Genomic DNA, 9918 nt, shown 5'->3' on the forward strand with positions numbered 1-9918 from the left:
GGGGACAAAACAATTCAAACCCTAGTGAGTGAAGAGAGCAAGGACTGGCCCCGAGTGAGACACGCTAGCCAGCAGGAGCGGGACGGAATGGTCAAAGGCACGGGAAATTCACTGCACACATTGTGGAACCCTCGGGCGGCTGGACAGGTGGCCGGCGTTCTGGGGTGTGCTGTGCACGGTGCCGGCGTGCACCCGCCCCGACCTCGCCCTCTCTGCAGGGGAGTCAGACCCTCGTTCCCCACCGAGCCCCCCACGTGCCGGAGCAGCAGCCAGTGGCCCGGTGTCTGTCTGATTAGCCGTCTTCTCCCCAGCATTGTTATTGGAGAGTCACTGCGTGCCGTGCACAAAGCTTTGTCCCAACGGGCCAGGTGGTCCTGGCCAGGGCTCAGGGCACTGGCAGGCATGGGGGCTTCCAGCCTTTTACACTTGAGGAAACTGAGTCCCCAAGAGGTCTGGGAGGGTTGTCAGGTCGGGCTGGCCAGCCGGAGAGTGTCCAGGGCATCTGTCTCCAAAATGTCTGAACCGCTGGGCCACTGCTTCTCCACGAGGGACAACTCTGTCCCCCAGGGGACTTCCGGCAATGTCTGGAGACAGTCGTGGTTTTCCCAGCTTGCAGGGGAGGGGTGCGGCTCTACCGGCATCTGGTAGATCAAAGCCAGCGGTCCGTGAACAGCGCCCACCACAAAGAATGCCCCGGCCCGGGGAATGCCGGCAGCGCCGAGGGCGGGAAACCCAGCCCCTGACTCCAAAGCGCCGGTGTTTCCCGAAGGCCCGCTTTCCCCAGGTGTGAGTCATCGAGGAAATCAGAGCTCTGCGGAGCGAAGCAGCCACCTCGGCGGCCGCCTGGAGCTCAGACGGGTCGGCAGAGGACAGAGGTCTGGGACCCAGACGTCGTCGAAATGCCCATGATTCACCGTTTCCCTGTGACTCTGCATTTCCACAGCCTTCCGCGTTGTTCATGGGGAGTCTCGGCCCGGAGGGAGGAGACCCCGCCCGGATGGTGGGTGGGTGGGGCTGAACTTGGCCCAGTAACTGTGCATCATCTCTGGGACCCTGAGGGACCTGGCCTCCCCCCAATGCCTCTGCGAAACTCGGTTTGGGGGGAGCCCAGGAGGGGTGGGCGTGGGGGCCGCCGGACAGCCTGGGAGAGACCCACACCTCCCTGGCTTCTGACCACTGCCCCACCCCCGCCCTACGTCCCCCCGATGAACACGCCCACCAACCCTCTTTCTACTGTCTGAAGTTTTACAGAAAACTTATTCTTGTAACTAGCCAGATACCAGTTCTTCTGAGCGAATCGAAAATGTTTCTGTGTTTTACTAACGTTTTCATAATCGACTTGTAAGTCCCTTACTGAATAAAAAGGTATTTTAACAATGCTCCCAGCTTTGCTACTCAAACTCCCTGGTTTCGGGCGAGATCGCCCCCTTTTCCTGCAGTGGGGAGGCTGTTTCCTCACGCAGGGTTTCGATGTGCTCTTTTTGATGACAAATATCTAACTTCAGTGGATGTGAAAATGTGGCTGTGGGGTCGCGGGTCTCTGACTGGTAGCGCTCTCGCTGTCGCGGCCCTTTTCTGTTGTGACAATTAAAAGAAAAGAAAGTGTCGGAGTGCAGCCTGTGCTTTCTGTCCTGGAGGCTCAGCGCCGCGTCATCTCCGCGCCCCTGCTCCTTCCGCCCCTCCCCAGGCAGGGCAGGGCCCTCCCCCCACCTCGCGTCACCCTTCCTGTAGCAAATCCCAAGGCTCTGCTCACCTGCCCATCACCCGTTTTCCCCGCCCCCGACTCCTCTGAGAGCCGGGTTTCCCGTAGTCAACTTGTTACCCCTGCACCTCGCACGGTTCCTGGCTCCGTAAACACCCAGCAGATGTCCAGGGCGAATGAATGGTGTCGCAAAGACCCGCTCGGGAGATTTCGGCCAAGCCGGCACAGTGCCCGCGTGCAGTGAGCTTCATGCATTCGCTCACGGACAGCAGCAGACATGCAGCACTTGCTGGGTTCTGCACAACTCCGAGCTCTTTGCACACACAGCGACCCACTTGGCCCCGACACTGGACAAAGAGGGAACGACTGTCACCCTGTCTTCACACAGGAGGACACTGAGGTTGGAGAGGTTTCTCGCCCAAGCCCGTGTAGCTGGGGAGCGTCAGGACGGGACTGGAGTCCAAGGTTGGCTCAGAGTCCATGTTCCGAGGGCTGTAAAATGCCCCTCAACACTTGTTGGGTACTGACTGCCGGGGACCCCGTGCCAGGAGCAGGGACACTGGAGCAGCCAGCAGTCCCTGCCTTGGAACCCATTTTTGCAGAGAGGGGCACAGATAATGTCACTTTCGGTGTTACATGCTGAAATGACAGGGACCCAAGTACTGGGTTCTGCACAGGGGCTCTTGTGAAGAATCCATACTGGGTCCCAACGGAGGTCCGCCCGGGGGGCCAGCACCCACTGAAGTGGGAACAGTGGGTGCAAAGGAATGATCAGATCAGTGGCTTATGCAGGAGCAGGCAGCTCTGGGAGCTGGGGCCCAACACTCTGGGCCCCCGCTTAAAAGGCTGGTCACCCTCCAAGGCAGGAGCTGTCCACCCCTGGGGCAGGTGCAGGAGTGGGGATGCTGTCCAGAGATGCATGGGCCACGTGTCGGGGGTTTTACAGCCAAGAAGCCTTGGGCGGCAGGCATGTCCCCCACCCCACTGCTGCCTGGGACTGGCCGCCGGGTGGGAAGCCAGGCTGGAAGCTGGAGGTCCCGGTGGTGATTAAAACCAGCTTGGAGCGGCCCTCAACGCCAGTGTGGCGGGCACAGGGCTGCTGTCACACGTGTCCAAGCACAGTGTCTGGGACAGGGAGGCGACAAAGAAGGTGAGACAGGACTCCTGATTTTCCCCTCGAACCTGCCCCTCCTGCCATCTTCCCCGGCACCTGCCCCTGCCACACCTACAGGCTCTCCTGCCCAGCACACAGCACGCAGCACTCAGCGACGGACAGCAGAGGGGCTCACACAGCAACAGACTATCGTCTCACCACTGAGGGGCATTGTTTCGAAACAGCAAGGAAAGCAAGTGGCAAGGTGTTTTCTTGGCAGCCACAGTGCAAGGCTCCTATATTTTAGGAGGTGACAGTGAGGCCAGTCCGTTCTAAAAGTGTCCCCTGCTCCCCACTGTCGTTCTCCCTGCTAGCAAATTTGGTTTGTGAACACATAGGTTCGTGTTCTATTCACCTGCTGCCGGTCAGCCTCCGTGTTTTCGTGGTTTGAAGTGGGTTCCGCGGAGCAGGCTGTCCGCAGGCAGCACCGGGCCCGGAAATAATCAGTCAGGCAACCGCGGGTCTTCGCCTTCGACCAGGCGCCGGCTGAGCGGGTGGGGCAGGGGTGCTGCCCTCTCCTGCACAAGCCTGCCTGTCCCACTAGGGGGCAACAGCTGCCCGGGACCACCTTTGTGTCCCCACAATTCCCTGGGCAAAGCAGAGTCACACTCACCCAGGGGCCGAACAAGCAAACTAGGGGAGCTGGGATGACACATGCAGCCGCTCCCCCCTCCCCTCCCTAGAGCCGCCAGAGCCCAGAGGAGCTCAGAAAGGGGGTGGGGGTGGGGAGCAGAGGGATGGGTTCCAGCATGGTGATGAGCCCCCTCGTGATTCCAGGAGCCGGGCCAGCGGGTAATTTTCCGTTTGGCCTCATCTGGCCCCAATTCCTCAGGCCCCTGCTGAGGAGGGCAGGGCAGCAGGAGTGGCCTGGTGATTAATGTTTATGCAAGCCGGGCTGCTGGGGCCTTCTCTGCAAACCACACAAAGAACATCAACGGCCACGGTAACCCGTGACCAGCACTTTCAGGGGTGCTGCCCTCCGGGTTTGCAAAGCACTTTCCAATCCAGCTCTGATCCTGGGGCAGCCAAGGCTGTGCTGGCCTCCCCCAACCAGCGGCCCACTGCCCCCCCGGCACAGTGTCTGTCCGCGGTGGGGGACTCTGAGATGCATGAGGAACAACCGGCAGAGCCCCAACACTCTCTTGGAGGCAGGGGGAGAAGCGGGAGCACAAATGGTCAGTGGAGACAACAGGGTGTAAATATGGACACTGGGGAGCCTGAGGGCCTGGGGGGAGGGGAACCAGAGGAGGACCCCCAGGCAGGCCGGCAGCCCAGGTCAGAAGTCGAGTCTGTGGTTTTAATTTTTTTTATTTTTTTAAAGATTTTATTTATTTATTTTAGAAAGGGAAGGGAGGGAGAAAGAGAAAGAGAAACATCAATGTGCGGTTGCTGGGTGCTGTGGCCTGCAACACAGGCATGTGCCCTGACTGGGAATCGAACCTGCGACACTTTGGTTCACAGGCTGCGCTCAATCCACTGAGCTACACCAGCCAGGGCCAAGTCTGTGGTTTTTAGAAAAGAAAAGTGGAGTTCATGTACTCACTTACTCAGTAGTTAAAGACTGAGCACCACGGTGAGCCGGGCACTACTCCAGATACGGGGGGTGTGTAAGGGGACAAACGAAAGTGTAGCTACCCCCTTTCTGATGGTCAACATGGATGAGAAGCAAATGAAGGAATAGTGAACTAATGCCGTATTAGTGACATAATGAGAAATATGTAATACTATCACTCACAACGCTGTATTAGACGCTTAAAACTTGTTAAGAAGGTAGATCTTACGATGTATTCTTACAACAAAAGAATAAACAAAACAGAAATCGACCCAGAGATACAGAGAACAAACTGATGCTCGCTCTCTGGAAACCCATGCAAAACCCTGCCTGGCCCAGAAAACTCCAGTGCATTTAATTTATTCCCAAAAATTGCCCATCATGGCTTGGAGGACCTGGAAAAACACAGGAGCCCCAGCCAGCAGGGGGCAGTGTGGCGCTAGAAATGTGAAAATGATGGAGGTGCCCGCCCGGTAGGGCGGGTTCTAGGCCCATGGCTGCCATCTACTGGGAGACAAATGCCCCCTCCGGGATGCCCCGCGGAAGCTCTGGAATGGCATCTTCCTGTAGGTTACGCTCCTGCACACGGAGTAGTCCTGAACTGCAGGGGAAATCTATCCAAAAGCCCTGTGTGCATCTAGACCCTGCCCCGCCAAATAAAGGTGGGTCCTTGGGCGGAACGCAGCCCTCAGACCTCGTCGCTGTGGGCCTGGGCACGGCCCTGTCTTGTTTCAGTAGAGCTTTTTGTTGACGGGTGACACAGAGACGGAGAAACGCACACATCCCACGTGGACAGTTCAGTAAAGTTTCACAAAGGCCTCGCACTCATAAAACCCAAGGACTCGGGTCAGCAGGCGAGCATGCTCAGCTCACCCAGAAACCCCTTCCCGACACTGTCAAGTTCAATGTAATGGGTTGCCAACAGCAACGGCAATGGAAAACCCGGGTTTCTGGACAAAGTGAACAGACCCATGTGGGGCCGCCTGCCTGAGGCGGGGAGGGGGCGGGGCACCTGCCGGCTTCACGGGGAGGTCATGCTCAGGCCAGCGGTGACCCCGAGCCCCGCATTTTAAAGGGCCTTTCCCTGTCCTCCTCTACATGCCACTGGCTGCGGGACGTGGAGCCCAGGGGCCCAGGAGGGGGTGTCCGCCTGCATCCTTGTGTCCTCCTCCAGACGACGCTTTAGTCTTTGACACCCCAGAATTCTCTGCCCGCCTCTGGGCCTGGGTGGCTCGTGCTTTTGAGACGTGTCGGCATGGGTGTCTGCACCTTTAGGCCCCAGGGTGATGCCAAGGGCGGCTGTGTGTGAACTGGGGGGAGGGGCAGTGGATAGGACTCACTCGTCCTATGGTGACAGGTTGTTGGGGGCAGGATCCAGACCAGAGCCCACTCTCCCTGGGGACCACATTCTAGCATGGAATCCCTCAGAGTCTACACTAGTCACACTTCTCTGAAGAAACAGAGCCAACAGGGTAGATAGAGAAAGACATTTATTTTAAGGAAGTGGTTCATGCCATTATGGGACCCGGCGAGCCTACAATCGGCGAGGCGCATCATCAGTCTGGAAACACAGGTGAGAGTTGTTCTCAACTCCGAAGGCCGCAGGGCAGCAGGCTGGCACGCAGGCTGGGTTTATAGTCCCCAGGGTTCCTTCCTCTTTGGGGAAGAGCCTTCCTCAGTCCCTTTTCTGATCGCCGTCAACTGATCGCATGAGGCCCACCAACATCCCATGGAGGGCAATCTGCTTTGCTCAAAGGCCACCGATTTAAATGTTAATCACAGCTACAAAATTCCTTCACGGCAACATCGAGGTTGGCATTTGACCAACCGACTGGGCCACCGTAGCCTAGCCAAGATGATACGTAGGATTAGCCAGCCTGGACTCCAAGGAGGCTATCTCCAAACCCAGCCTCCCAGGCTGTTGGAAGGGGTAGGTGTCAAGATAGAAGATTCAAATATGTGTTCCAGTAAAAAACGTATTGGTTGGTTCCTAGCTTTTGTACATTTGGACACATGGTAGGTGGGCTCTGTTGATGCAGTGGCCCTGGCTCAGCGGGTGTGAAGGGTGACCCCCCTGTGACTACAGACTCTTGTATAGCAGCTCGCCTCAGTCCCACCCTCCTCTGCTGGCCCCCGTGGGCACCGGGTGTGCAACGCTGGGTTTTAAAGACATCACTTTGGGTAGGAGTCGAGGAGGGTGGAATTCACAGCCTGTCTCCTGGGATCAGACAGGCCCTAGCTCTGTAACCATCCATGACCTTCCAGAGGAGGTCCTCCCCGCCCCCAACCCCGGCACCTCCCCACTGTGTTGGGTGTTGAGGGCAGGGAGTGGAGGGTGTTTACAGTTCCGTTTCCCAGGAGTAGGACGCAGGAGAACCCCAAGGGACTTCAGTGAGGTGATGTCGGCAGCCGGCCTTGCACCCGGCGCACACTCGCAGACGAGCGGGCGCGGCTGGTCCATGGGGCGGGGCGGGGGGTGTGGTGCTCGTTCGAAGGCCTCCAGGGCACCTGCAGCCGCAGGTGGTGCTGAGCCCTGCGTTCACCGTGCTTCTTCCTGCCCCTGCCGCCTGTGGTAGAGCTTCACTGCCCTCGCACTGTCGGGCAAAACAAGGGTGGCTGGAGCACAGCCCTGTGGTGTGTCGGCAGCCAATCTGGCCACCGAGGGGGCTGCTAAGGAACGGACGGGCCAGTGGCGGGCGCTGAGCGGAGACTCCGACAGGGGGGACTCACGACAAAGCAGCATGGTGAGGAAGTCTATCACACTGCTCAGAAGGGCATGCAGTCCAGAACTTATGAACTGTTCACATCTGGAATTTTCCATCTCATGTGTTCAGACCGTGGCTGGCCCAGTTAACTAAGACAGCGGGAAGGGAAGCCACGTGTGGATGAGGGGGAGCTGCCACATTACCCTTGGGAGGGCTCACGGCTCGCCCGATGGGCCAGCCTCCCGTTTATACCACTCCCTCCCGGCTGCAAGAGCTGGGTCAGCGCTGCTCTGCCCTGGAGCTCCTCGGGAAGACGAGGGAAGGGAAAATGTCCCCAGACAGGAGCCAGTGGGAGCCACCGCCTATTTTTATAAATAAAGTTTTATTGGGACACACCCAGCAAGCCCATTCATTTACTTCCTGTCTGCAGCTGCTCAGGCACTGAGCTCGCATTTGAGTGGCAGCAACAGATGCTATGTGGCCAGCAGAGTTGAAAATGTTTCTTATAGGGCCCTTTAGAAAAAAGAGCTTGTCAACCCCGCCCCAGAGGGGAAGGCTGAGAGCTGGCCCTTCCTACAGAGAGGTGGGTCCACCTGGCTGGCCAAACCGCGGGCCCCGCTCTTGGTCCTCTTTGGGGGCAGAAACACCCAGGGAGCTTGGGAGGAGGCTTCTCTCCACACAACTGGCCCAGGGAAGGAGGCCGTCCCACGTCTGCTTGCTTCCATCCCCCGTACTCCTGTCCTAAATAGCTCACCCATCAGCCCCAGGGGAAGAGGGAGCTTACAGGAGGCAGCCGGGGAGGTCACCTGTGGCCGTTTAGATCGTCACTACGCAGAGGCATCTGGCCCAGGGAGCGTCTGCGGGCTGACAACCAAGCTGTGTGCATGGCATGAGCTCCACCTGCCCAGGGAAGGGGGCACCCCCTCCTTCTTAGAAAGGTGCCTGTGGCCGGTGTGAGCTTGTAGGGCAGCCCTGGCGGGAGAGGGCCAGAGCAAGTCGTGAGGTGGGCGGGTGGACCCTACAAGGGGGGCTGATGCAACGAGGGGCCTCCAGAAGCTGGAGAGGGCCAGAAGGAGCCAGCCCCGCCAACCCCTTGACTTTAGCCCAGTGACCCTGACTTTGGACTTCCTAGTTCCAGAACTCTAAGACAATAAAGTTGTGTTGTTGTAAGCCATGCCACTTGTGGTCATCTGTCCAAAAGGTGCAGGAGCCTGGCGCAAGCACCCCTCTCAGAGGCCGGCTGCAAGGAGGAGCCCGGACGGTGCCTCTGAGCTTCCGGCGTCTGGAGCCGCACGAAGGGTTCGTCCCCAGCTGCCGCCCCATCCCCGTAACTGGGCTTCCTCACCTCCGCCCGCCCCTGCCTGCCGGGCCTTCTGGCCCCGGGAGGGCTGCCATCCCAGGAAGCGCCTGGGAAGATAAGGGGTGACCTCTGACCATGTGAGGAAGGGCAGGAGGCCAGAGACAGCCAGATGGTGGAGATTGCAGCAATCGCGCCCCCTGGCCCGTGCCAGAGTCGCACGAGTCGCCAAGCCGCGGGCAGCGGGCCAGGGGGAGAGTGATGTCATTTGCATCCCGCAGCTTCCGTGAGCATGTCAGGGGCAGGCAGCCTCGGAAAGCAAAGTGGTTTTCGGATGGGTCATTGGTGGCCTGCAGGCCAGATCTTTCCCAACAAAAACAAACCACACAGGAAACAGTCACCCCCACACACCATCCCACCACCCCACTTCCTGGCCCAGCGAAAGTCCTCCTTCCTCCGGGCTTACCGGCTGCCTGCTTCCCAGGTCACGGGCATGGACACAAGCCTGTCCCCAAAACTGTCTGCGTCACCCTAGGCCCACCTCTGCGCGGACAGGAACTGGGACAGCTGGGAAGTCCCCAGGCCAGGCCTGGACAAGGCTCCGAGTTCTGTCACCAAGGCCGGGGCTCTCCGACACCCCAGACACCCTTTTGTACTCACTGAAGCTATCCTTCTGCTCCCCGAATCCATGCCGGCCATCCACCCCCGTGTCCACAGCCAAGGGCACGGGCTGCAGCGTCTCTCTTTCCATTCTCCCATGAGACACCACGGCCGTGTGCAGGCAAATGTCACAGGAGCCCTCGGCGGGCGCCCAAGCACCTGGGCTGTGCACAGGTGGGTGGCCGCTGCCGTCCAGGCTTGGGTGACAAGGCCTCGTCCACTCTTCATGCAGACGTCCCCCCACAAAGGCTCACTGGGCGTGTGCTGTGTGCCGAGCCCTGGACGGGGAGGTGGCCGATAAACCATCAAACAAGCAGCGGGTACGCAGGAGGAGAGTGGAGCAAGCCCGTCCTTGCACCAATGTTTCCCGAGAGTTCGCCAGGAACAGCAGGGCCACCCCCACCATCTCCCAGGGCTTCCTCCCACGCCTGGGGATGTAGCCAGCGGGAACCAGGCACAAAGGAGGGGCAGTGCCACAGGCTGCAAAGAGCTGGGGAGACGAGATGCACGCAGACACGGACAGCCCACTGGAGACAGAGGCGGGTGTGGAAGAGCATGGGCCTTGCAAATGCGCGTGCGGCCCTCTCACCCGGAAACGCCACCTCAGGGCACGGACTCTGAAGAAACCCCTAGAGCTGTGCGCAGAAACCGTGTACAAGAATTTCGTTGACAGCATTGTTGGACATCACAGTGCCCCGGAACCGACGGGCTAGGAAACAGCTGTTCAGAGGGAGGAAGGAGATTTACACGCATGAAGATTCTCCGAGATGGAATCCTTGGGTAAAAGAGCACGTTGTAAGAAGAGAAGATACAATTCCATTTAGAGGGTAGAAAGCCCGGAGCGTCACT

Source organism: Phyllostomus discolor, chromosome 1 (genome assembly GCF_004126475.2).
Source record: "Phyllostomus discolor isolate MPI-MPIP mPhyDis1 chromosome 1, mPhyDis1.pri.v3, whole genome shotgun sequence".
In the NCBI taxonomy this organism is placed as follows: Eukaryota; Metazoa; Chordata; class Mammalia; order Chiroptera; family Phyllostomidae; genus Phyllostomus; species Phyllostomus discolor.